Source organism: Coturnix japonica, chromosome 19 (genome assembly GCF_001577835.2).
Source record: "Coturnix japonica isolate 7356 chromosome 19, Coturnix japonica 2.1, whole genome shotgun sequence".
Classification (NCBI taxonomy): Eukaryota; Metazoa; Chordata; class Aves; order Galliformes; family Phasianidae; genus Coturnix; species Coturnix japonica.
In genome coordinates, this window is record NC_029534.1 from 6,497,350 (window position 1) to 6,523,300 (window position 25,951).

Consider the following 25,951-nt stretch of genomic DNA (forward strand, 5'->3'; position numbering starts at 1 on the left):
GGAGAACATAAAAGCAAGTGAAATTACACGAACAGTGAAGCGCTGAACAATTCTGCCTAAGGCGCAATGCTAATGCAAGAGTAGCTTCAAAGCAGCAACCGAACCAACAGTGGTGACAAACAACGTGCATAATAACGGCCTCAGAGCAGCACTTGCCTCATCCCTGAGCTGAGACCAAACCCCTCAGACATGAGCATGGAGGGCTGGGAGAGGGAGGGGAGCACAGAGCGGGGGGCACGTGGTGCACCTTGTCATACTGGCACCAGGCACAGAGCCCTTATGGAGCATGGCTGCACCGAGGGAAAGCTGCTACATGCTGTGTCAATAGGCAGTACATGCAGCACACAACACTGCTTCCTAACCTAGCACTGCAAAGCTTCAAATATGTTGGACACATACTGCTAACTCTGCATTACAAACAGGAGGTAGAGCACCTTAGAAACTGCTGTTTTGATACACTCTTTTAGAATTGAAAATAGATGACCCTCAAGCATTATCTGTTCTTGATTGTAAGTCAAACTAAACCTTTTTTCTTTATCTTATACATTGAAGAAAGTATATAAGCCAAATTACAGCATTTTGTCTAGTGATTTCAGGGCTGAGACAAAGGGAAGCCCATCCCATCAGGGTGTCTTTTTTGTTGTTGTTAATTATTATATATAATAAATCTCCTCCCCAGTAAGCTGACTCAGGGAAAAACCCCGTGGAAGGCGTGTGCTACTGACAAATTATTTTTATTAATTAAGTTAGAGAAACAAACCCCACGGGAGCGCTGTGAGGTGCTGGAAGGCACAGGGATGTGAAGTCGGAGCTCCCTGCTGCCTTGGCCTCCAGGATGTGATTCCAGGAACAGGAGGTTATCTGTCCCTTAACAGAAGGATTTGGTCCTCTGAACAGCTGCTTCGGACTTAATAAAACACCGTAAAAGCCACTGCCCTTACTGCATTAAAACCTGAAATAATGGGTATTAGGGAAAAGTAGCTTTTATGATACACTAATATTTAAGTGCTTTGGCTTGGGTCGGGTTTGCTGAGCACTGAGTAGATGGAAGAATACAGTGAAGAAAGGCATTTATTCATGACACCTGTGCACCCTGATCACCAGCAGCACCTCCCCTGCCTGCCCTGTGCAGCAAGAGGAAACAGAGCCTGCAAGGTGGGGTTTGGTGCTGCCCACTTCTTCCTTTAAACATGCAGTAGATGGAGCAAGACATAAGATTTTCATCACACTCTGCGACTGCCTTGGTTGTGTAAGCCAGAACCCTCTTTGAACAGCAACACTTCTTAATGTGATCCCTGTTTCTGGCCTGGCTCCTCCTGTGGCTGTGGGCTCCCTTCCTGCTCACCCAGCCACCTGCACAAGTTTCTGTTGCTTCTTTTTTAACCCAAACTCACTTTCCTTTTATGGCAGGCTCTGAAATACCTTAGATATGCGCATGCAATGAACAGCAGCTGATTCTCACAGCTGGGGTGTGCTTCTTCATGCAATGTCAGTTACTTTTGTTAAAGAGGAAAGAAATAAAACAGGAAAATGGGTATTTTTCTTACAGCCCCGATTTCAAGCGTGTGTATTTCGGGTAAAATGTTCTGACACAGAATAGATTCAATTTTGGGGACTGTAATATCCCTCACAGTGCCTTCCACCAAGAATGCAAAAAGAAACACTTTTTCAGAAGAACTCATGGAAACTGGTAAATTGAAGACACAAGCCCTCATTGAAAAGCTGTAATTCTTTAATTAAATTTACATGTCAGTGGATCTTTTGAGCTTCATCTGTATGTTCTTTATAACGTACGTTTCCAGTGCTCTTTCCCATGGGTATCATGCTCTGCTTCTAAACCGGGAGTGCTCGACTTGAAGTGTGATAAAGGGTACATTATAGTTATATTAAGCAAAACAGGGAGGAGAAAGCTTCTCCATAGTCCAAAGAAAGCGGTGCGCAGAGCCTCATTTCTGGTAACAAGCAGAGCAGAGCAGCCGGTCAGCTAGAAACCGCTGCTATCGTATCAATGCTTTGTCTTGAGGAATAGTGCATGGTTTTATTCCTTTTTCTCTTGTTTTCTGCTAGAATTAAAAAGGTTGTTTTCTTTGAAATGATTAACTCTTGATCTGCGGTATCGCTGTGAATATGATGTAAGTAAGAAAGAGGGGCAGCAAGCTGTGTGCTGTGCGCCATGACAGCAGCCAGCAGGACTGCTCCTTGAGGTAGAGCACGGCACAGCGGGGCTCCCCGAGCTGCTGCCCTCTCGCTGCCTTCACATCCACGTTGTCATCCCTCGCAGCTCACACGAGGGATGCAGGAACTTGCTTAACTTGCATGGTCTGCATGGTGCCTGGCCCAAACAAGAAGTGCTTGTCAACAGTGCTGCAGCCACACAAACAAGCGGCAGCTGGATGGGAAAAGGAGGGCATGTCAGCTCGGAGCAGCAGAAAAGGTTTTTCACGGCAGCTATTTGCAACCCTCCAAGGAGATACAGAGGCTGCCCATTAAAACCCTGTTAAAACACTTCTGATGTTGTCAGCAGTGGAGAGCTGAAATAGCACAGTGATCACTGAGATGCTATCTGCCTCAAGCAGTTCAGTGCTACTGTCAATAGTATGAGCAAGAAGGTACAAGATGAGCAACAACCTAATTCCTACATCAAAATTTCATAAACTCCCTGAGCTGGTAAACACTGGAGATGTGGGCAAGCACAGGACAGTCAAGAAATCACCCAGAAAGGATAACCTTTGGTCTGGAATCCTTCCTGAAAGCTTTGAACCTTTAGGTTAATCCACACGTGGAAGGCAGCGCTGTGCGGAATGGCTCCCCATGCACTCAGGGACAACCCTGCATCTCCTAAAGCCTGACAATAAAGCCTAGCAAAGCTTTTTGGTATAAACACTTCCAAATACCCCATCCGTACCCATGCTGTTTCTTCCCACCTCTCTGCTTGCATTTTGGAAAGCACTGACTCACTGCCATCCCTTGGGGAGCTTCCCACAAATCCAATCCTGCTGAGCTGACACTGTGCCACCCCTCCTCCAGGAGCGCTGACGCTGCACACCCCGAGCGGGGTCACTTACTGCCCCACACTCTTGAGCACTGCACACAGTGAGTAATCACTGCAGAAACAGGGCCAAGGTGGACAGTTATTTATAATACGGTAGCCCATGAGTAAGCGCTTAGCTATGAATTTACAGCTCTGGTTACAATTTCATGAGAAAACGAACGCGGCCAGCTTTTGGTTTTCCAGTTTAAAAGCTCTACACCCACGAAAAATGAGTAATAATAATTTGGGAAGGATTGGTGTAGCTATTTATAAAGCAACCATGACAGAACTCATGTGCATCCCAGCTAAGTGCAAGATAATCTTGGATGTTTTAGTTCTGCAGTCCTCGGAATTGCGATGGAACTTGGTGAAACTCCGAGACCGATCATCTTAAACCAGGATCAGATGCTTCCCCCTCTTTATGCAATAAATATTCACCGCAGAGAGCCAAAAGACAGAGCTTGCTGGAAATGAAGCAAAGAATCAGACCATCATCTGTTCAGCAGTCCCGTTTGGAGGTCAGAATATCCGTCTGCTTTGTAACATGAAGAGCCAGTGCTTGCTGTCTCAAAGAACGAGTTTCTGCCAAGAGTACTCCAGATTTGCATACAGATCCTGCATACCTAGGAATAATCTAAAATCATTTCTACCAGCCCAGATGGAGGCAAAGGTTATTTCTAGAAATGCATTACCTCCACTCAAAGTGGTAATAATATATTTGGGCATAAAATCCAACAGGGCAAACAAAGGGCAGGATGACCAAGCTCGTCACTACTCTCAATTTCCTCCCCTGAACCGCACCATCGCCCAGAGCACCCTGCAGCACTACAGCTCTTCTGATCCCCACACTGCAGGTCATGAACGTGCATTCTGCTGAGTGCAGCTCATCCACTGCAGGCGGGATGGCAGGAACACAGCAAGAGACTGCAGCTTGCCATTGTGTACCTGAAGGCCAACCTTTCACCCCACAAGGACACACGGCTCACATTCATTTGTGATCAAAGCGGACACTTGGAAAAAGGAAGAAATAATAATTCAACAGGACTGTAATTTACTTTTCCATTGCAAACACTGACGGGATGAGTTCTTACGAAATCTTTAAAACCAGCTGCTGGTTTTACTGTGTGTTGTGCTGCCAGTTTGGAGATCCAAGGGGTGTATTTTCACCTTGATTTACAAAGAGTTACACATGCAACTCTGCTCTTCAATTTTCCCGTAGGGAGTCTGTGTTGGCTGCATTGCCTCAGTGCTGCTGAACTCCTGCAGCTGGCCTTACCCCCTTGGTAGTTCAGGGAGAGCATCTGAAAAGCCTAATGAGGCAAATCTTAAGCATCCTGTACATTCTCACAGGCCTTTACGACGTTAGAAAGATGTGTTTTCCTCCTCCTTACATAAAGATAACTCAAGAACAATTCAGAGCCATGACGGCCTTATTTCCCCCTGTCTCCAGAGACTGAAGTTAAATACTTGCATTTGCACAACCTCTTCTCTTCTTGTATGAGCTAAATATTGGGGCGCCATTCAAGCAGAGCACAAAGAGGAGAACAACAACTTGAGATGAGTGTAACTTTTACAAGAGTCGCACATCCCTTACAACCCAGACAGTCAATAACCGGCACAAATTAACTCCAGCAAATAATAGGTGTGTTGACCCTAAATTCACGAGGCAATAAAACCTTCCAGCAGGCCCTTCACAAAGGCAATATCGTTTTTGTTTGTGAGCGAGAAGATCATTAATAAGGAAAGCTTTTATAATCTTTTTAGTATCATTAGCAGGAATTAATAGCAAAATAAATGGGATTTTCAACATTTGACACCAAGCTTGAAAAAAGCAAAGGCATGAACAGCCCAAAGGCGCCCACCCAGCACGTGGCACAAGGACTGCACCGCACACAACTCTGTCTCCACAGAACAGAATTACATCTCCTCCCTTTTTTATTTCATTTGGTGTTTGAGATGTGTTGCTGTGAATGCAGTCACAGCAATACAATGTGAACCAACTGGGTTCATGTCTTCAGCTCCAGAACAACAAACACAGCCCACAAGACAGCAATCTATTCTCCCAAATCGGTGCTCCCAACAACAGCACAGCTCAGGTGAAGTCACTGCTCTGCCCAATGGTAGGCTCTGCTCTGAATTCCTGTGTCTTTCAGGAAAACACATTTTCTAACAATTTTAAGAGACTGTTCAAAAATGGCAGCTTTTGAAATCACCCTCCATGAAAAAAGTGGCCTAAGATATTTGATGGTTTCCAAAGAAAACTCCCCCTTCTCTTTCTTGGGAATGCTTGCTAAAAGACACTGTAATTAGCCTGCCAAAAAATCATTACATGCTAAGGAGCGCATATAATGAAACTGTCAACCACCTACTGAACTATGAAACATTTATATCTGCCTCACGTTAAACTCATTTAATAAATATCATATAGCACAGCAAAAGCCGTGGGCATGTTACTGGGAGGCAGTGAGGCCAGGCTGGGTGCAGGGCTCTGAGGTGGGCAATGGGAGCAGGCTGTGAGCGAGGTGTTGGTGTGATCTGAACACCACGGGCTGCTGGAACGCCCTTCTGTGGTTCTTAAAAAGAAAAAAAAAAGCAGAATTAAAAATTTAAAAAGGAAGCTATACAGAAACTGGAATGAAATATTAACAACAGGCATCAAATTTTGGGAAATGAACTGAGACAATTAAAATGCACTTGTAACTGTAAACGCTCGGTAAATCAAATCCATGTTCTTGGGTGGATTGCCTACTCTAAGCGAAAGATGTACTCTCCTCTTAGCCTTTGCTTCAAGCTTTCCTTCTATGAGAAGTCAAGTAATTATCTTGCCAGGGGAAGAAATTTTCCTCTTCAATACCTTTACATTTGTGTAAAGCAAAATTATACGGAGTGCTGATGTCAGCCCCAGAGGGAAAGCACTCTGGCTGCACAGCACAGCCCTGCCGAGACCACCTTAAATCCGCCCCGCGCTGCCGGGCTGCGGAGCTGCACGCCCCGACTGCAGCAGGGCCCAGCGCCTGCCTGCTGGGATGAGCTTTATTCACAGGAAATATGAAGAGAAAATTCACGCTCAGCTGCTTAATGAGAGCTGACATCGCATCTCCAGAGAGAGAGAAACTTTGGATGTCAGGCAGGTTAGCATAGGGCAAGCAGACGGTCAATAAAATATTCAATAAAGTACTCTGATATGATAGATCTAATATTGTGGAAAAAGCCAGAAGTCTTTTTGTTTAATAAGGAAACAAGTTTAAAATGGTGGTTAAAATGCTCTATGCAATATTAACCTCCTAAAACTTGCAGACTGGGTTTTGAAGTAGAAGGTACAAACAAACAGAGGGGTGGATGCGCAGTGCAAGGCCTGCTTTTGCAGATGTGCAGAGCAGGTACTTCAGAAGAAGTGCACATACTGTTTATTATAAAACCTCTCCAAAATCATTTTGTAATTACTTTTTTTTTTAATTAAGGAAATGAAGAAAGGAGCCTGTACTGACAGCACTGCACTCATGGAGCTCGGTGATCCCTATCTGACTCCCTGTGCAACACAACCCCAGCAGCAGGGCTGGCCGTGGGCTCACATAGACATGTCCCTCCTCTGCTGCCTCACGGAACCCTTCTGCTTGTCCCAGCAGGATTCCCACCACGTTTCCTCTCTGCACAGCACTCCATATTAGTTCCTTCACATCCTGCTTTGGTGACCTCTTAAACATCCCCCCAAGCTGCAATGGCCTGAAGTGCTCCGTAAGAAAACCCTGAAAGGGTAAAAAAAGCAACAGGCCATATGCAGCGAATCTCTGCAATCATTCTTACGTAGCTGAATCTTTGAGATCACATAAAAAGAAAATAAAATCAGGCTCTGGAGTGGATTGGGAAGAAATATACCAGGAGATGGATAAAGGTAATGGTGCTCCATTTGGGTAATGCAGACCCACTGGGGTGCCCTGAGCTCTCTATGCAGGGGAACAAGGCCGTATGTGCTTAGATCCTCTGAAAGCAGCACTGCCCATCTCCAGGCTGCAGGAAACACCGCCATCCCCGCAGCATCACTGCAGACGTCACCACAGGAACACGGGAGCTCAGGCCTGCGAATCGCAGCGCTGGCCTTTCAACCACGCAGGCTGCAGCATGTTTAATTAATAGGGATAAAATCCTTCACCTCACTGAAGGAAGGAAAGCAATGTTTCACTGTCATGCTACATGGCTGTCTGCTCTCCCAGAGGTGGCCAGGCAGCCAGCACAGCCCAGCAGCCCCAGGCACGGCCCTGCTCACGCCCTGGAGAGCTGATGGCTCCATCCATGAGCTCATCTCAACTCCTACAGTAATATTTTTATCATCATTTATTTAAACAACATCTGAGCCATGTAGGGTGTGAGGTCATGGCCTTAAGTTGCACCAGGGGATGCTCAGGTTGGATATCAGGAATGGATGTGTGGCACAGAGGGCTGTGCTCAGTGGGCACGGTGGGATGGGTTGGGTCTGGGGGTCTAAGAAGGCTTTTCTGACCTGAATGATTCTATGACTGTGAGAGTGAAACTGATTTCTCTTTTGATTCAACCATAATAATAAGGTGTAACTACCAAACTCCTTTTCTCCTTGGTTCTATCTGGCATTCCTTATTTAAAAAGCCAGAGTTGTATTTTTTAAAATGTTTGCTTTCATACAGAGCTGAAGCAAACGTAGCCCTCTAGCTCCTTCTGCTTTAACTGGTATCAGCCATACAAGCTACAGTCTCCTGATGAAGGAGAAAAGATGAGGATATGAATCTGTCAAGTTTGGAATATTTTTTCTCTACAGCTCTGTTAAATGACTGAAGACAATAAAGCTTCAGTATTTTCTGAGAATAGCTCATTTGTTCTTTATTTCAGTGTCACAGAAAAGATTATTTGCAACTATTCACTTCCTTACAAAATATTCAGATTCTTCAATGAAAAGAGTTTCCCACATTGTGTAGCCACCCACGCAGCTACATTTGAAAGTGAATGAAAAGCTGTGCTCCACGATGCTGAATGTCAACCTCTTACTGTTCTCCAGCCCTAGTGAGCCACTCTTCTTCCGCATCTGCCCAAGGAGAAGTGTTGAACACAAGCTGGATTTTGTTGACTGAGTACAAATGAAGGCAACAAAGGCATCAGATGACTGTGACTGAAGCGATTTCTGATGACTGTAGTCTGTGTCTAAAGTTGTTTCATTTCTGGCAAACTAAAAGCAAATTTAAGCTGGCTAGGAATTAATTATAATGTATAACAGATCATAATGAGTAACGGGATACAAAACATTTTCCCTTCTACTTTAAGCTACTGGTGTAAGCTCTGACCAGTTCAAAGGCAATCAGAAGCCAGCACCACTTACTGACCAGTTAGCGGTCTAGGTGAAGCAGCCTGGTGGTTTAAGTCCACTCCCTAATCATGTGTACCAGCACCATCCTAATTAGCACTCATGGCAGCAGTCCCAGCAGAGCTGGGACACTGGCTGCCAGGCATGAAGCTCAGTGTACATGAACCAAATTCCTCAATGAATGTTGATTCCAACCTGTGTGCCTTTCATCAAAGTGCTAGCAAAAAACTTGAAATTCAGCTATTTATCTCATAGTGAAGGGCCCAGCCCATGTGTGTTGTTGACCCTGGGGTGAGAGGTGCCTGCAAAACGAACACCGCACAGGTAGCCTTTCTGGAGAACAGCAAGATCTCCTACTTGCTAACTCATATTTAAAAACCTTTAATCCTGAAATACAGCTCCAATCTTGTCCTCTCTTGAATGAGCATAATTGCTCCTTAGTGTGAACGTGCCTGCATGTCGGTTCTGACACAGCCTTGAACATTCAGAGCTCCACCATGTGCCTGCTGTGCATCTGGCAGCCAGGCAAGGCGACTGCTGCCCCCCCAGCAAACAGGGCACAGACTGCCCAGAATACACAGGAATCCATCCACAGCGTTCACATAACCTGAACACAACGACCCACCCTACCTCAACAGCTGAGTAAGGCACTGTGTGATTGCACCATCCTGCCTCAAGTTCCTCCTGATCACAACACCAAGACCTGCCGTCAGCTCTTCAAAAACTCCAGTGCTTCTTCCCCAGTGTTACTGAAACCCTATTCAGGCATCTCTGCAATCTGAACCCCAATGAGGTGTGAAGGCTTAGGCTGACACGTCACTTCTCCCTTCTTGTCATCTCATGTCTCTGCAAAACTGGATCCATCCATCCCTTGCTCTGCCCAGCTGTTGGGATCAGCCCGCTGCATTTCCACAACCTGCTGCTCTGCCAGAGCGCACATCTGCACTGCAGCATCGCCTCCCGGCTCCTTTAAGAGAGGCCTAAAAGAGATGTCAGTACATGGAAGAAATGCAGGGAGAGGAAAAAAAAAAAAAAAAGAGTTGCTCTTCTTTAAGAGCTGGCTGGAATGGAGAGCTATCTTCATAAATAGACAGGAAACAGAAAAGACTAATGTTGGGCAGATGACAGATCCCTGAATTCAGTTAACTGGCCTTCAAGATATGAACTGTTCTATTAAACATAGAGGCATTATGTTGGTCATCCACTTTAAGCCCAAGAGTGATTAAAATGCTGGCAGAAAATAAAAACTGGCTATTGAAGAGCTTGCCCCGAGGTCCTAATTTCAAATCAAATTTTACAGCGCCGCACAGGAACAATGGCAGCCCAGTACTCTAAGTCTTCTTTTTGTCACTTTGTACAAAGAAACCCCCTCAAACTCTCTCAAAGAACAATGGCCCCTCTAGATTCACAACTACGCCAAGAATGGGCTCAAACCATACAAAAACACATTTTAAAAATACATTTTACACTGCCCTTGACATTTGAGATAAATAGAAGCCAATGCATTGAAATTCCAAGTATTTTTTTTATATCCTTTCACGACGTGAATTTTTTATTTTCCCCAATCTACTTGATCTTTGACATTCTGGCCTCCACTAAAGAAGGACACAGTAGAGCAGTCAAAGAAATTAATTATGCAGATAATTGCATTTTATTAAAATGATTACCGTAGCAGAGAACTCAACAAACGACAGCTACACCAACCCAGCCCCCAGAAGAAATCGAGAGGACACAAACAGTTCATTTTTAATTGAAAAACTTCTCAGCTATTAACGTTTAATTATCTGTTACTGATATACGGCACCGGTTTAATTAGCCTTTTTCTATCCATCAGGTTTGCCTTTTGGTCAGAACACTTCCAAATAGTTTTGCCGAGCCGCCTCACGTTCCCTGTTCCTACAGTATGGGCTTGTTTGAATTTGGCAGCCTGGATACAGACAGTTGTTTCCTAGTGAACAGCACACAAGACCATATGTTTCAACATTTAAGCAATTTAGAATCAGAGGTATAATTCTGAGTGTCCTTAGCAGAAATTGTATGTTAAATACCCAAAGGATCTGAGCTGTACAAGAGATACAGCCTTTTTTAGCGCTTTTCCCATAGCAACAAAACCACTCTACGCTACTTATATCATATCCTTGAACCACAAGCATGCTGCGAGCGCTGGGAGCTGACTGGAGCCGGCAGCCATCCATGTCCAGGCTGCTGGGCTGCTAACGATCCCTTGTCCTCCCTTCCCCACAACATCCTCCCTGCAGGCAGGGTCCATCTAGACCCGCCCCTACACCTTCAGTATGGACTGCACCCCATTTCCTGATTTGCAGACATCTGTTCTGTACGAAGACACTGACCAACAGCTTCTTCTGCCAATGAAAGCCAAGACCAATGTGCTGCTTGTCTTGCTCTCCTCATTTCCGGGATGATTAACAACACCAGCATCCTGGGGTCAAAGCAAGATACAGCCAATGTCTGTCTCCAAAGGGCCGTGCCCTCGTGCTGCTCCTTTAGTGAACTTTAATGTTCCACTTCCCTCAAAGGAACACCTACCTGCCATGGGAGAAGCCCATCAACAGAGAGCTGCTCTAAGGCTGCTGGGTACTGCAGGAATCTGCAAACTTCTCCCATTTCCTGATCCTCCCGTCCCACACCACAGTCACTTACTCTTAGATTTTTTCACACCACGGTCAACTAAAACAGCAAACAGCTGGAATGTGCCATGCGGGATGCAAGCTTGCCCTGCTGCTGCTGGCAGCCAGGAGCTGGCAGTGCTCGCGCTCTGCCCCTGCCCGCCTGCTGCAATGCACTCTGCAGTACTTTTTTTGTTTTAATTTTCCAGCCCATATTAAGTAAGAAAACCAGAGACAGTGCTCAAAAACACTTCCCGACAGCTTTCATTAAAACACTGCCATTAAGTAACAAATATTAAATTACTAATTATAGCGTCTAGATGTAAAATTTGCTCGCAGAATATCTGTCAGTAGGTAAAGGCTGCTTTGGTTTGGTGAACGTCCTGTCTTTCTGTCATTTCCACTTGGCACCTGGTACAGAAATTCACTGCAAACGCATGAGTGATTCTGAGTGATTAAAACAAGCAAGCAAAACCTCCAGAAGTAATTCCATTTGTGGGCATTTCCTTTAACAGCATTAATAATCTAATGCATTTAAAAGGAAGATTTAGAACTACAATTCACTTGTATTTCATAGGATTAAAAACGCAATATATGTAATAAATTCACAGTATATGAGACAAACACATCAAGGTATTGTGACGGTATCCGCATTTGCTGGGCATTACTGCAGTATGAAGACCTTTGTAGGTCATTCAGATTTTGTTTCAATCTATTGCCATGATACAGAATTCCAAGGAAACTTTCATTATTCAGGTAAGTGTGCGTGAAAACCTGCATTCAGCTGGGTGTGGGTCTGGGAATACACTGATAGGACACACAGCTGAGCGCAGGTTTCTCATCAGCAAGTATCTTCATAGTATGATAATTCATCTTTTGTGGCCCATACGCCCAATACAGCATCTTCTGTAAACTTCTTTACCTCCTGTATCACCCCTAACAAGTTCACAATAAAATGTTTAATAAAACAGCCCATGTTATTTCCTTACTCTGTAATACCACAGTGTGAGAACACCGAAAGGGATTCTGTACGCTGGAATCTTGTTTCATAGCACATGTCTCCTATGATGGAATTAGGAGCATTCTGAGGGGAAAACAATAGGTTGTACGAAGGTATGACTTAATGGAGAGAGGGAATGGAGGGCACAGCACAGCACTGGGCATGGAGGAGCCCTGTGTGTGCCCGTCCCAACCAGCACACAGCGTTCTCACCTCCCCTTCAGCAGAAATCCCACCCCGGCCCTGAGGAACCCTGTCCTCCAAACAAGCACATTTCCACGAAACCCATCTCTGCTGCAAAGCCACCTCAGAAAAACATTCCCATCCCATTCTGACTTTAATTTGCACTCCGTTTTCACTCCACCAATGCAAAGGAGCACTGCAGACAGCAGCTGGATTTCTCCCTGCAAAGTGCGCTGCTTTCCAATTGCCCTGAGCACAGCACAAAGGCCCAGAAACTTCTGGGCACAGCAGGCAAATCACCACATATGAAAATTAAGGTTTAATTACTAAATGAAATGCCACCAAACAACTGCTCGACTCCTCGGCTACTTCTAATAGAAATAGTCCTAATAGTCTAATAGAAATAGACTAAATAAAGCCCTTACGAGAAAAAAAAAACCACACACCGAGGGAAAGAAACGATTGTTATTTTTAACACTGATAATTTTGTTTAAAAGAAGATTCCTTCCTGCGTTTCATCATTTTACGTTATGATCTAATATAGAAACTCATGTGGGAAAAAAAAAGTTCAGAAAAATCCGGGCCCAAAATACTATGGAAAAAAAAAAAAAGCAGCACCAAATGTAAAGGTCCCGCAATATTTGGTATCTTTAGATTTTTCTGTGCTGGTTCACATGACCCCCCGCCTTATTTTTAGAAAGGCAGCAGCTCCCTCTTGGACACGGTGCAATACCTTGTACCCAAACGCTGCTCTGCACAAATAAACCACGGAAAGTGTTGACTTAAAAATAAAACATTGGAAAAGGAGAAAGTTTTTGGTTGTTTTTTTTTTTTTTTTCTTTTCCCTCTGAGAAAATTTCCGGAAAAGCTGTAAACAAAGGCAGGTTTGGCTCGGTGGTGGAGCGGCTCTGCTGAGCTGCTGAGGATGGAGAACATATCAAACCTCACAGAGTGAGGAAATGTTTGTAAAACAGTTAGTAAATCACAGGCAGCAAGGTCACCGTGTTTAACAGCGGGAATGACACTCTGCCAAAACCCCAGCTGTGAAAGGGCGCACACACACGCGGGCTCCTGTCTCACTCGTTCCTCTTCAGATCGGATTTTTGATTTTTTATAACAATTTTTTTCTTTTTTCTTTAAAAGCAGCAAAAATTTACAGGATTTCAAACCGGGGACGTCCGCCAGGACTGACATTCCCATCCATCACAGTGTCAAGAGCTGGTGTTGTTTTACCCAACAGAGGTGAGCTGTGAAAGCACCGAGGAGCAGCGATCCCAGCGCGCACCCACACTCACACACAGGGCAGAAAAGCAGCAAACGTGTGTCTCACAGAAGTGGCACAGACAGAAGGTGAAACTACACGTTTTTCAGGGCAAACACTGCAAACCCATGTATGCATATGGGGAGATTAATTCATCTCATGCCAAAAAACCCAGGAGTTATTATTTCAAGTTGAAGAGTTGTCATGAAATCACTTCATAATATGGAGAGATTTATAAATGACTCACCTGCTACTGTGGAAATCAAACATCCTGCGGTGTGTCACTGGCAGGCAGCACATAGCAGAGGAAGTACTTAAGCACATACTTGACTCCAGCTCCTCGCATGTTTGAAGTTAAGCATGTATGTAAGTGCTTTGTTGGACTGCGGCCTATATGCTGGACAGCCATGATGTAAAGAAAAAATGCCTTCCAAATTAATTCTATATTAAGTGTCTATTATAACATTGGGTTTTAAATCACAGTTTACGATGAGGTTTTAAATTGCCTCATTCCTCCACTTGCTGCATTATGCTTCAGTGCGAGTCAGAACTGGGGACAGAACCTTGGTCTCCTGGGCAGCAATCACGCAGTGAGTAGCAATGTGTCCGACCGGCTGCACCCGCACGGCACTGCTCCCTCCTTCAGGCACAGCACAGCCACGCTGCACTCACACAGCCACAGGTGGTAGGGGATTAAACAGGAAATTATTTTATCAAGGCATGTTAAATGCAAGAGCCACAGTATGACACCACACCGTTAGAGTTTAACACCAAAGTGGAACGCATTCTTGCTTCATACTGCACCAAAAAACAGGAAGATGGAAGGACCAAATGTGAGAACTGACCAAAACAGAGGTTCCAGCATCAGAGATTTGTGTGTTGGGGCATCAGTAACCCTGGTGTTCATGCAGGCTCCTTCCTACAAGAAGGAAAACCTTAAGCCATAGCTACCTTCAATGGTTTTGTGCTCCAAAATCAAAGGTAGCTCCTATCCTCTGCATAAATATGGAAAGGCACTCAGGAAGAAACCACGAGTGAAGCTTCACTGTTAGGGGTCATTGTAAGGAAAAAGTAAGTTAACAGCAAGTGAATAAAATTGAGGGCAACTACTGTACATGTATGTATATGGCAAGGCACCTCGTATCCACAGACAGAAGTCTGGCTGACCACATCTACCAGGAGCTTGTCAGTCAGAGCATCAGCAGGAAGGGAAAATTCATTCCAGAGGAAATTAAATAAAAAATCCCAAGTCGGGACGGTCAGTTTATAATTCTGTACACTTGAAAGGGGCTTTAAGCATGGCAGTGTAACTTCAATCACTTTTACCCATCTCTGTTCTAAGCAGAGACTCCTTAAAGACAAAATCCTACAGGGAAATGACGTCCCTGACTACTAATTAACCAGTTCTGTGTGTTGCACGTTTCCATGTGGCCACTCTTCTGGAAAGGAATTAGTGTTCCATTTTATGGATCCTTCTTTGCTCATTACATGAAGTTTTCAGCATGTCAGCTACTGTACAGTTTATTTTTCAGCCTTGTCTTCTTCTTTGGTATTCCACATTCAAGTTCTGTTCAGTAATATGGGTCAGTTGTTCTTTGCTGAGCAGTTCAGTGAGATTAAATCAACAATACATTTTAAACTGCCAGTACATAAGTTAAAATTTACCTCCCTTAATCCATGCAATGTGCTCTAAAGTGGCACTCCAAGAACCAGAGATGTTAATTAACAGACAATACGTTTACCATTTAATTACCAAAAGTTCAAAGGAAAGCTCTTGTTATTATTTTGCCACCTCCTGTTTAATGCACAACCCCTCCTTCTACTTCTACATGGGACACTCGTGCCTGTACTGTCACTGAAACACTCAGCAGCCTGCTCCAATCCACACTGTCTTAGTCTGAATGAACAGGAATTTGTTATCAGCACAGCTAAAACTGAACAGATCAATGCTTCAGAAGGAGCTGACAGAGTCCACAAATTCACAAGGCCCTGTTGTTACAGGTGGGTGCTCCTCACCAGCACAGGATGCGTGCATCCTCAGCCCAGTACCCCTTCCCCTCAGACAGAAAAGCAGTGTTTGCCTGCTCCTTCTTCTAAGCAACACTTATAGGGAACAACAATTACCCCTGCCCCCACCATACCATCACTGTGCAAGGTAGACTGAGTCCTGAGAAAGACATTTATTTGACTGGGATTCTGGACCTGGAATCATTCAAGCACATCTCCTGGGCGTTAGCAATGCTTCCTATCAGTTACTTCACTCAGCAGTGCTTGAAATACTTTACATTTTCTCTCACCTTGCTCTCTGCATCTGTTCAACACTGTAAATAACCAAATTTACACCAGTGAGTTTTAATATTTGTTCCAACTTCTGCTGTTTGTGAAGGTTTCCAGCACTAATTCTGCCATGCTCAAACAGCATCACTCTTACGGGTTTATAGATAATATTACAGAAGATGATATGAACTGTTATTTTATAAGCAGAGATATCCTTCAATGCAGACGGCCTAATGGCTGCTGCCACACTAGCAGGAAATGCATCCCTCACTATTTCCACCCGGTGCACCACCACCCACTGCCTTGAACTCCTTGTCCTACTTACACTCCCTCGGCCCCAGCCAGCTCTGTAAGTCTCTCTGAATTTTGACTCACAGAACCGAAACTTGAAAAAGTTAAAATTAACTTTGTCAAGACAGAAACCAAACAGCAACCTTCAGAGGAAATGTCGCTGCTCGCCCTTTAAATTATTGTTTTCTTTCTCCCTGCTGAGCTTTTCTGCTGAGCTCACTGCTTTGCAGGTAGAGCCTGGCTCAAGTTTCCCCCTCTCAAATTAACCCGTGGTATCTGCTCTTTGCATGCACACTACAGAAAGACAAGAGTTAAGAGGGAAAAGTCAGAAGTGTGAAGCTGCAAACTACAGAAAGAAATCAATCAGCTTATTAATACTTATATTAATGTTTTCCCCCTTACAATCCCTCTGTTAATCCTTTACGTTACTAAAACCTTCAAAGTAATCTGATTTCAGTACGTGTTCTATCAAGCTGCAAGAGTCTCAAAGTGTATTTTTCATTAAAAGTCAAACAACTATTTCTGTGTACAAATGCTGCCAGGCAATCTTCATTTCTTCAGTAAATACTTCAGTGGTCGCTGCGAAGCACCTTCAGCTCTCTGACACCCTCTGCCCACGTCTGCCCCACATCAGCACTCTGCTCTCACCAAGGCTGGCCTTATCTCCGGTACAGACTGCTGGCCCCGGCCGGGCCGGGTGGTGTTTCCAATTTCCTTATATAACAAGGCTCTAATGTTGGGCAGGAAGTGGGCAGATACTGAGAAATCAGGGAGGATAAAAGGCACTAGACCCATAACCCTTGGGGTCAAGAGGGTATGACTTCAGGGCCTAGCAGTAAGGTGGAAGGATGTGTTCAGGTAGTTTTAAATTACCTTGTTTTACTGGTCTTTTCCAAGAGGAAGAGAGATAAGATCAAGAGCAGAAGATTAATATCGCATACATGAATATACTCACAGGGCTAACAAGAATATTGCTTCCTTCTCTAACTGTAAGTAATTTCAAGTGAATGTTCTGGAGCTGAAAAATATTCTCCCCTACAACGTAGCTGTGATTTCACATTTGGAAGAACTGCAATGCAGAAAAGCCATCTATAAACTCTCAGCCTCCCCAGGAACAATTACAGAAGCAAAAGATGAACGTGTAGGACCATAAGGCAGCCTTGTTTTCCTAAGACTGGCAGGTGTGGACACAAGTACAAAAAAGTGTATGAGGAAAACAGAGCTCTGGCCATACACACTGCATTTAACACATCTGCATGTGCAGCAGAAAGGACAGAAACCCTCTCCCCAGCACTGATGAAGCAGTGAAGTCCCTGTTTTCAACACAGTGCTTCAGTCATGACTCCATGATCGGCAAAGATGTGCTCCTGCTGGCCACGAGGATGTAGGAGCCACCACATGAAATGAACCATCACAGAACATCATCTGTAGCACCTGCCTGACACCACCATGTGGATGGCAATGATATTGAAGGAAAGAATGGTAAATGACAAAAAAACCCCAACTTTTTGAAGACTAAAACTAAGAATTGATAACTCTTAGGAAGAAGATGGTAAATAAATGAAATTATGGTACCAGCTGAAGAAAGCACACTCTGAATTTCCAGGGAAATTCCACCTTTGTGGACAGGGTTTTGAACAGATCTCTGCTTAGGATTTGCCTTTGGCTCAACGGATGAGCACGTGCTGCAAGCAGAATTACAGGTAAAAGCAAATTACAGCAATGTGCTGCGTCCTTCGGTTAGAACTCAGAGGCAAAGCCAACCAAACCTTTTCTTTTCTTCCTTTGGACCTAAATATACTCAGTGCATTTGGTACACGGAGACATGAACGGAGCATAAGTCTTCACATGATTCTTCAATCTGTCTACAAATGACCATGTCATTACACATAAACTATTCTATACAATATATGTGCTTCCCTTTCAAACAGCTAAGGAGTGTATCAGACACCATGGTAAACACAGAAAACCGAGCGTGAATACCAATAAATGCAAGCCTTCCGTCTCGGAAACTCTTCACTTATTTGATTAAGTTAGGTGAAAAACAGAGCAGTCATGCTTGTAGCTTTTCTTCCTTTTTCCTTTCCTCCACTCTTTTTATTCCTAATGCGAATCGGAAGTCTATGTGGAGCAGCCTGGCTAGCCCCAGCCTAACCTCCCCATCTGGAAGGGAACTAACCAGCCTTGGGGCTACTTCCAACCCTTCCCAGCTGTTGGGTTCGGGTTTTTTGTTTTTGCGGGCTTGAGAAAGCATATTTATATAAATGATTGCCATATCCTTTGCCAGCTGTTGACCCTGCTCTTGTCCCGGTTGGGGCATGTTTTTCATTTTTAGCGGCCACAGACTGGAACTGACCCTGACAGAGTCAGCACGCTATGCAAACAGCTTCACGCGCTCTCGCCGGGGCAGACGAGACAATGGGTGCCCAGTGTGAGCCGCCAACCGGTGTTTCCCTCTGGGCGAGTGTCACAGGGCCCAGGGATGGAAACGTCGCTTAGGAAAAATAAATGCTGAGATTCACAGCGCTGTCGGGAGACTTCCTGCCCCATCCAGCAGCAGTGGGGGCTCAGACAGAGCTCCTCTCAGCCAGAAGGCCAATGGGAACACAGGCTGAAGGTGCCTTCTCTGGGCCACGTCTCACATCAGGTAGCAGAACGTTTCCTGTGCTGAACCATCAAAACTTATCAGAGTTGTGCTCCTGGACCTGTGTTTCCTCCTGCGGAATGTGGAGCTGATGAGCCTTCACCAAAGCCTTTGATAAAAATAGCAGTTAAATCATCCACTAAAATAATAACAATAAAAAAATCAATAGCCACCTACAGCAATAAAGTTTTCAGATCAATACACCTGACAAGGAAAACTGCTTTCTCTGTATCCCAAAGCAGTGCTCTGGAAGCACATGCAGGATGCTGAATGCTCCCTTCCCTCTCAGTCACCTGTAGCTCTGCAGGAGTTCTCTGTGTGCAGGGGATGCACTTCCCAAACACGCATATGCAGCTCCTCACTCTGGATGTTCCCTCATTAACTAATAGCGCTGAAGTTAAATGGGACGCAGACAATGAACTGCAGCCCTTACAACTTTCCTAAGCATTATCAGGTTTTTTGATAATAAGTAGAGGTGGCATATGTGTTCTGTTCAGTATGCAGAAGAGCCTCATTTTATTCTCAATGCACAGATTTAATTAAAAATAAATTTACTGTTAACGCTTAAAGTGGTGCCAAGATTATCCAAACAGAAGGTTTATGATACTTAATAATTGATAAGAGGAGGGAAGTTCACAGATTGCGGCTGATTATTATTTAGTGGGTCTGTTTGCAAAGGTGAAGGTGGCATTGCAGCCAGCCAAAAGGAAAAACACCCTTCCTGTTATCATCCGTGTGCTCAGAAAAATGTGCCTCCAGCAAACACTTTCCAGAAGCCTTTGGAAGGAAGCAGATTTCGGATCACGACAGATTCACTGTTACTCTGAGGAACAGAGGGCATTCCAAGTGTTCTCACAAGCATCAGCCTCTGTGGAGCCCAAAGGAGCTTTTTTTACACACGTATTTTTGTTATTGCTGTAATTTTTAATACCAGCACGCACAGATCAGCTTCTGCGAGGCAGCGATTCTCAGCCCGGATTTCAAACCAGCTTTAGCACGATGTGCCAGAAATTTCCACAAGTGCTGAGAGAATTAACTGATGGGATCTTTGAAGCCTCTCTATCCCAGATTAACTAATGAAAAATCTGTGAAATCACAGTTCAATCTTCTTTTTTTCTGTGGCTCGCTGTGTTTGCAGCGGTTGGGATGACAAGATGCTCCCAAGCCATCTGGCCCCTCGCGCAGGATTTGATTCAGAAAATTAATAGTAACACCAGGGGTGTGCACACATTGCCACAATCCAGCAATGTAGTCCTGTTACACAACGGGATGTGCGAGGGCCGCTGCCCGGTGCTGCTGTCAGCCGTGCCTCCATCACAGCCCACGCTGCCCAAACACAGGGTGGGGACAAACAGCCGACTCCAGGCACTGCCCTCCAAATGAAAAGGGAAAAATATTTTTCTGCTTTCATGCATTATGCAAATGTAATATCTATAAGTAATGTGGCTTTGTCCCCTTCTAAGTGCTATCATCTAGCACGTATCGGCCTACCAGTTCCATTTCTTCTTTCACACTGTGCACGTTCTCACAGCTGAGCAGAGGTTGCTTGAGAGGCAGACGGCACGTTCTGTGCACGGCTCTAAAGCAGAATACCAAAAGGACAGGATGGGGGGTGCAAAGGCAGCTTCAGACAACTTTACTGAGAGTAACTCAGAAAATGCACGATTCTGTATGGAAAAGGAAAAGCAGGAAAGCTGTTCGGCAGGAGCACTGCATGCCAGAAGCGACTTAGGGTTAAAAGAAACTTCTATGAATTATCTATGTTAGATAAATTGTGTATTAAAATGTTACTTTAAAAGATTATTTTAGTTTGGTTCAAGATGAACATCTTACTATATTTTACATAATTCAAAGCTCATTCCCATTAAAATTCATTAGATCTGTGTATTCAAATCCAGGAGGTATCTTCGGAAACACTAAGCTAATGTCTTTAACTGCAACTGTAAATTTTCAGCTTTCTTTAAAGGGTTCTAAACAGCATTTTGGTGCAGCAGCAGTGCATGGCAAGGAGGCAATGGGAGCACTGTGGGAAGGAAGGATGGAGCAGGGGGACTGCAGGCAGGTCCATTAACATCCAGAGCCCAGAGATGTTCAGGAGTGTACACGATTTAAAACACAGTGTAAGTTGTAAATACAGGGAATGTTAATGGGAACAGTTTTGTCCCTTTTAAGAGCGCTGATGGATTTCATTACTGTGATAACACGCCGCAATACGTACATGAAGCTCTGCACAGCTTTTTGGTTATGAATTTTAAACCGGCTTCCAGAAAGCAGAGTATATAAAGAATATAATATAGCTTTTGGGCATTAAAAGCAAAAGCTTCTCCAAAGGGCAGGAAGGTGATGGCTCTGGGGGAAATACCCTTCTCCCTCACACCCCAGCAGCTGCTCAGTGAGAAGCAGTGAGCTGTGCTGCAGGACGGAGCAGTGCTGCACACAGAGTTCATGGGGCGCAGAGCAGCACCCTGCGGAGCTGCTTCTCAGCACCAGGTCTTGCAATGTGCTGCACTGCGTGCCCACCTTCCTCCTGCACACTGTGACTGCAGGTTCTCCTCGTTAGCCCAGGTCTGTGTGTTCCTGACAGGCCCTGACAGAAGTGGAAAACCTCTGAGTGTGAAAGAGAAGCTGTGCACTTTTCTGAGCGCCTCCTCTACCTCGGCGGCCGCAGTTCACATTTCAGACCCCACTGCCACCAATCTTCTTTATTTCGTGATGTGTTGGCTCGGCCTGATCCGGCTCCAGCCAAAGCCAATGGAAAACTCCCATTGCTTCCAAGCAGGAGGGAATTCAGCCTTAATACTTTACAATTTGGTGTAAAGCTCAGGAAGCCCCGAGAACAAAATCTCAAGACTCTTTTTTACCCCCCCCCCTACAGAAAGACCCGAACTCAAATCCTAGGAAGTATTTTACAGCCAAACTACCCCAAAGTTTCACAAAGTCCCAAAGGCCCCGGCACGCACAGGGCTGCACTGCCGCTGCCAGCCCTGGGTTAACAACCGATGACCCTTCCCATTCCTAACCCCGAGCGCTGACCTCCTGACCCACCCCTGGTGCCGGTGTTTATAAGCATGTTGCCACTGGTGTAAATAAAAAAGGACCACAATGTGCTGAAATTGTTACTGGTGATGACAACCGACACACATTTTACACTGCCAGTGGGCAAAAACATCAATAAATAACTCCAAATCTGCTGTTAATGTGTTTAGAGCTTCTTGCACCGATCATGTCATTTTCGCTGGTTTTCCTCTTTTCCTCTACAGGGATCTTTATGGGGCAAACAGAAAGCTTCCAACAAGGAAGCCAGTCAAAAATAAGCCAGCCTGTGGATAAGGGCGAAAATCCACCACGCACAGCAAAATAAATGGCGCACACTGAAAATCCTGCAGGTAGGAAAAGCACGCGGCTCCTGGTGCAACACAGCACAGGGCTGCCAGAGCTGCCTTCCTCCTGCAGCCAGCAGGGATCCACAAGAAGCCAACTGGAAGACTCTAAATACTCCTGATGTAAAAACAGTGGAGGAGACAGAAAGGACAGACCCGAACTGCTCACTTGTTGTTTAAAGCCAAGTTCTGTGTCTCGTTTTGATTTCTAACTCAGTGCTCTGTTTCTAGAAGAACATCAGAATGTAAGAAGTTCCCCAAGCGCTGTTATCAGCCGCATGCCAGGCCTGCTGCCTGCCTGGTTCTGCAGCTAACTAACATGCTGGATCTTTTCCATTTTAATGGCAAACAGATAAAATCTATGTTTTGTTGTTTGCTGCGGCTACAATTCAATGAGACAAAAGGTACACGAGTGTGTCTGCAAAATGAACAAGTTATAAAAATGACTGTAGTAGATGTAACAGCCTATAAAACATGATCAAATAACAAGTCATCTCTCTTTCTCAAAAAGAAAAATCTGATTACGTGTAATTGCAAAATCTAATTTATACTCCTACTTCCAATTTAAATTTCCACTTTTATGAAATATTCTCTGCTTCAAAGCTGTGCGTGTGTAAAAGATGCTTTGCCATGCTTCTAATTGATTCGTTTTACACTATCCAAAGGATAACAGTGATTTGCAAAAGAATTTTTTTCTGTCTTGCACACATCTCTCATTTGCCCATCTTAATTCAATTAAAGGAAGTAAGGACGGTTTGACCGATGGATGAACCATATTTTAGCTGAGGACATTTCTATGTAAACTGCAGTAAACCAACCACTGATTCTCAGCCAGTTACTTCCGATCTGCAACTTTTACTTTGAAAGGTCACGGCATGGTCACAGAAAAGAAAGAGGATATTAAATGCTGGCAAGTATTTTACAATGGTGCAAAACTATTCTACAAAACGCTGGCAAGTATTCCATGGTAGTGCAGAACTCCAGGCTGGTATCAAAAGCCAAAGGCTCTAAACTCAAACGCAATTTATGCGCTGACATTCTGTGTTCAGCCCTAGCTCAGTCTGGCTGGAAGTTAAAACTTGAAAGCAACCCCTCTTTGCAAGCAGTACCAAAAAGCTTTGTGTAAAGACGAGGTGCAATGCATGGGGTGTGCTCTGCAGCTGTACTGGGTCAGCACCTGCATGTTCCACACTAATCAATACATACAAATTCTGCTGCGAACTGCGGGATAACCTTCACATTTGAGTTGCAGCCTCCACGCTGACCTGGAATACCAGTATATATATTTAAAGGCAGCAAAGAGGTTAAAAGTGGAACAGAGGCAAGCATCTTCAGCTTCAATGATTAATTTAAACACGCTCTATTATTTTCCTAGGATCCAGAGGAGATGGTGTCATCCACCTTGTACACATCAAGAAAGTTGTGAAGATAACGAGGGCATTTGTTTCCATGTCAAGGAGAAAAGTTCTCCATCCTCAGCCTCTCCCCACACATGGGCATTCTGCTCCTGCTCTGGAATCACAGCACGGACCTGCCCAGCCTCACGCAGGCAGGCAGGGTGCAGTCAGCAGTGGGGAGTGTTGGCTGATGTCAACACCTCCTGTGAAGTACTGCCAGACAAAGATGACAATTTGAGGAGAAATATGTATTAATATAATAGGCTGCCTATCACCTGCAGAATCAAACCCTTTGCACCTTTTGGACACTGCACTTAACCTCAGTGCTTAACAGGAAAGGTGCTACAGTAGATAACAGAGGAGGGAACATTACAGTAAGGATCATTTTTTAGGCAATACTTGCTGACAGCATGCTGAAATGAGGATAAACACATGCCTACTGTTTCAAAACACCAGCAAGGGCTGAACTTTTATTAAATAAACATGGCAACAACCTCACAGAAGCCCAGGGGCGAGATGCTCTGGCAGCACTGAGGTGAGGATGATGAGGAATGCCCTTGCTGCAAAGGCTGCCCGAACCCCGCTGGTCATGGAGCACAAGGGCTGGAGGCCAAATGCCCGCTGCAGAGCAGGGCACACCAGCACCCATTGCACACCTATGGCACAGCCACATCACAGACAATAAGAACTGAATGCACTGTCCCCATCCACCAAGAAAGCCCCAAACCTGTCCTGTTCATGGTCACCACAGATCCCTGACAGTACGTCCTGCTCCTCCTCCACCTGACAGTACATCACCAGCACAACAGCTCCACTTCTCTTCAAAAACACGGCTGCAGTTTGTGTCACTTTCCTCTGCCTGCAAGGCCCTTGGATGCCACAGGTCCTCCAGCGAGCTGGTGGGTGCAGTGCAGAGCCAGGGGTACCTCCAACCAGCCATCAGAGAAGGGAACAAAAGACATGTGGCATTTTCCCAGAACACTTTTTTTTGAGAGATGACTGTCCCACCTCAGCCAAGGGTGGTGGTTTGGTTCCTTTTAGAGCAGCAGCCTTAGTTACTCGTCCGTTTAACAAATACTGAGGGTAGAAGTGAATGCGACCAATTTTAATCAGGTGTTTCTATTTCTTCAGAAAAACCGGTTGCTGAAAATACAAAAACCTCAACAGTTTTCACACCTCCCACTTCAGCACCCAGCCACAGCCTGCTTCCCTTCCAAAACCCCGCTGGCACCTGCACGGCACAGAGGCCGGAGCAGACCCTGCTCACATCACGCAGTGCCCAGCCCTGGGCAGCAGCCGCTCTCGGTGCAGGGACATCATTCACCACGGACATTATAGTAATAAAAGAGGCCAACTCTGCCCCTCACACCGAGCAGTGACAGCACAAAGCTGTGCAAAGCTCCTCGTGGGGAAGGGCGGCAGAAGAGGGCTTTTCATCTCGGTTGGCACAGTCCATAAGGGACAGCAGCTCATACAGCGGGTAAGAGTTATTCCCATTTGTGAGTTTTTCCTGGAGTGAGAGTAAGCTCCACTAAATATTCCTGCCTGCCTCTGTGTGCACAGAACGCCCGGTGCACATAAATCTGGAGCGCTATTACTCGTATAGGACTGAGAATTACACACTGATGGCTACACCAGAGCGGATGCAGCCCTATCACTGCTGCTGGGAGAAGCACGGAGCACCCATAGCACGCTGAGCACCAGCACAGCCCCGTGCCCTGCGCGGTGGCAGTGGGACCGCCACCTCCAACCCCGCCATGCCACGTGTTAATGACCTCGCAGCAGCAGACAGATCCAGTCCTTCTGCTTTTCTTTCTCACTGAATGATTTCCCTAAAGCCAGAGCTGGGCAAAATGCCACTAATGCTGCCGTAAAACTCCCGCTGTGTTAGGAGGGAGGCAGGCGACTGAGGGTTAGGAGGTAATCAAGCTTACAGATTAAGGCTCACTAAAGCTACAAGATCAGCACAGCTCGGGGTGTTTATTAACTCTTTGAAAACCACGATGTATGACTGCGTATCACACGAACATAAAGGACGTTTTCTAACAAGAGCTGACAGCTGAACTGTTTTGCAAGATTAATTCTAATTTGTGCCAAGCCAGGAATACAGAAGAAGCACTCTTTAAACTATTTGGATCCATTTCATTTTAAAACATACCTCAAACTACGCGACTGCACAAGCAAAAACCTCCCAAGAATTACAGAGAGGTAAAATTTGCTAATTATTCTTCCACTCAAAAACGCCGCCTTTTAAATTACACGGCAACCTGAAAGTCACTGAGTGCAAAGCAGCTCTGCCCCTCGGCGAGTTGAAGCACTGACCACAGAGTGCCTCGTTTTCAGCAGTGCAGAACGGGTTAATTTCTGAATATAAAATGAGGTTGCCACAATCTGGGTGTTTTTTTTTTGTTTTGTTTTGTTTGTAACACAAAGCAAAATATACTCTACAGATGCTTGATTAAAATGCAACAGCTGTTTATGGCGGTGCATTTTCCGCTAATTTACTGGGGCAGATTTTTCAAGGAGCCTTGC

The 25,951-nt window shown here is 45.0% G+C and overlaps 1 protein-coding gene across 10 annotated transcripts in view; it reads right to left on the reverse strand.

Moving 5' to 3' along the window:
* The window catches only part of BCAS3 (BCAS3 microtubule associated cell migration factor), a 299,242-nt gene that overhangs the window by 95,459 nt on the left and 177,832 nt on the right, over positions 1 to 25,951 (reverse strand). The gene's annotated exons all lie outside the window — the stretch shown is intronic.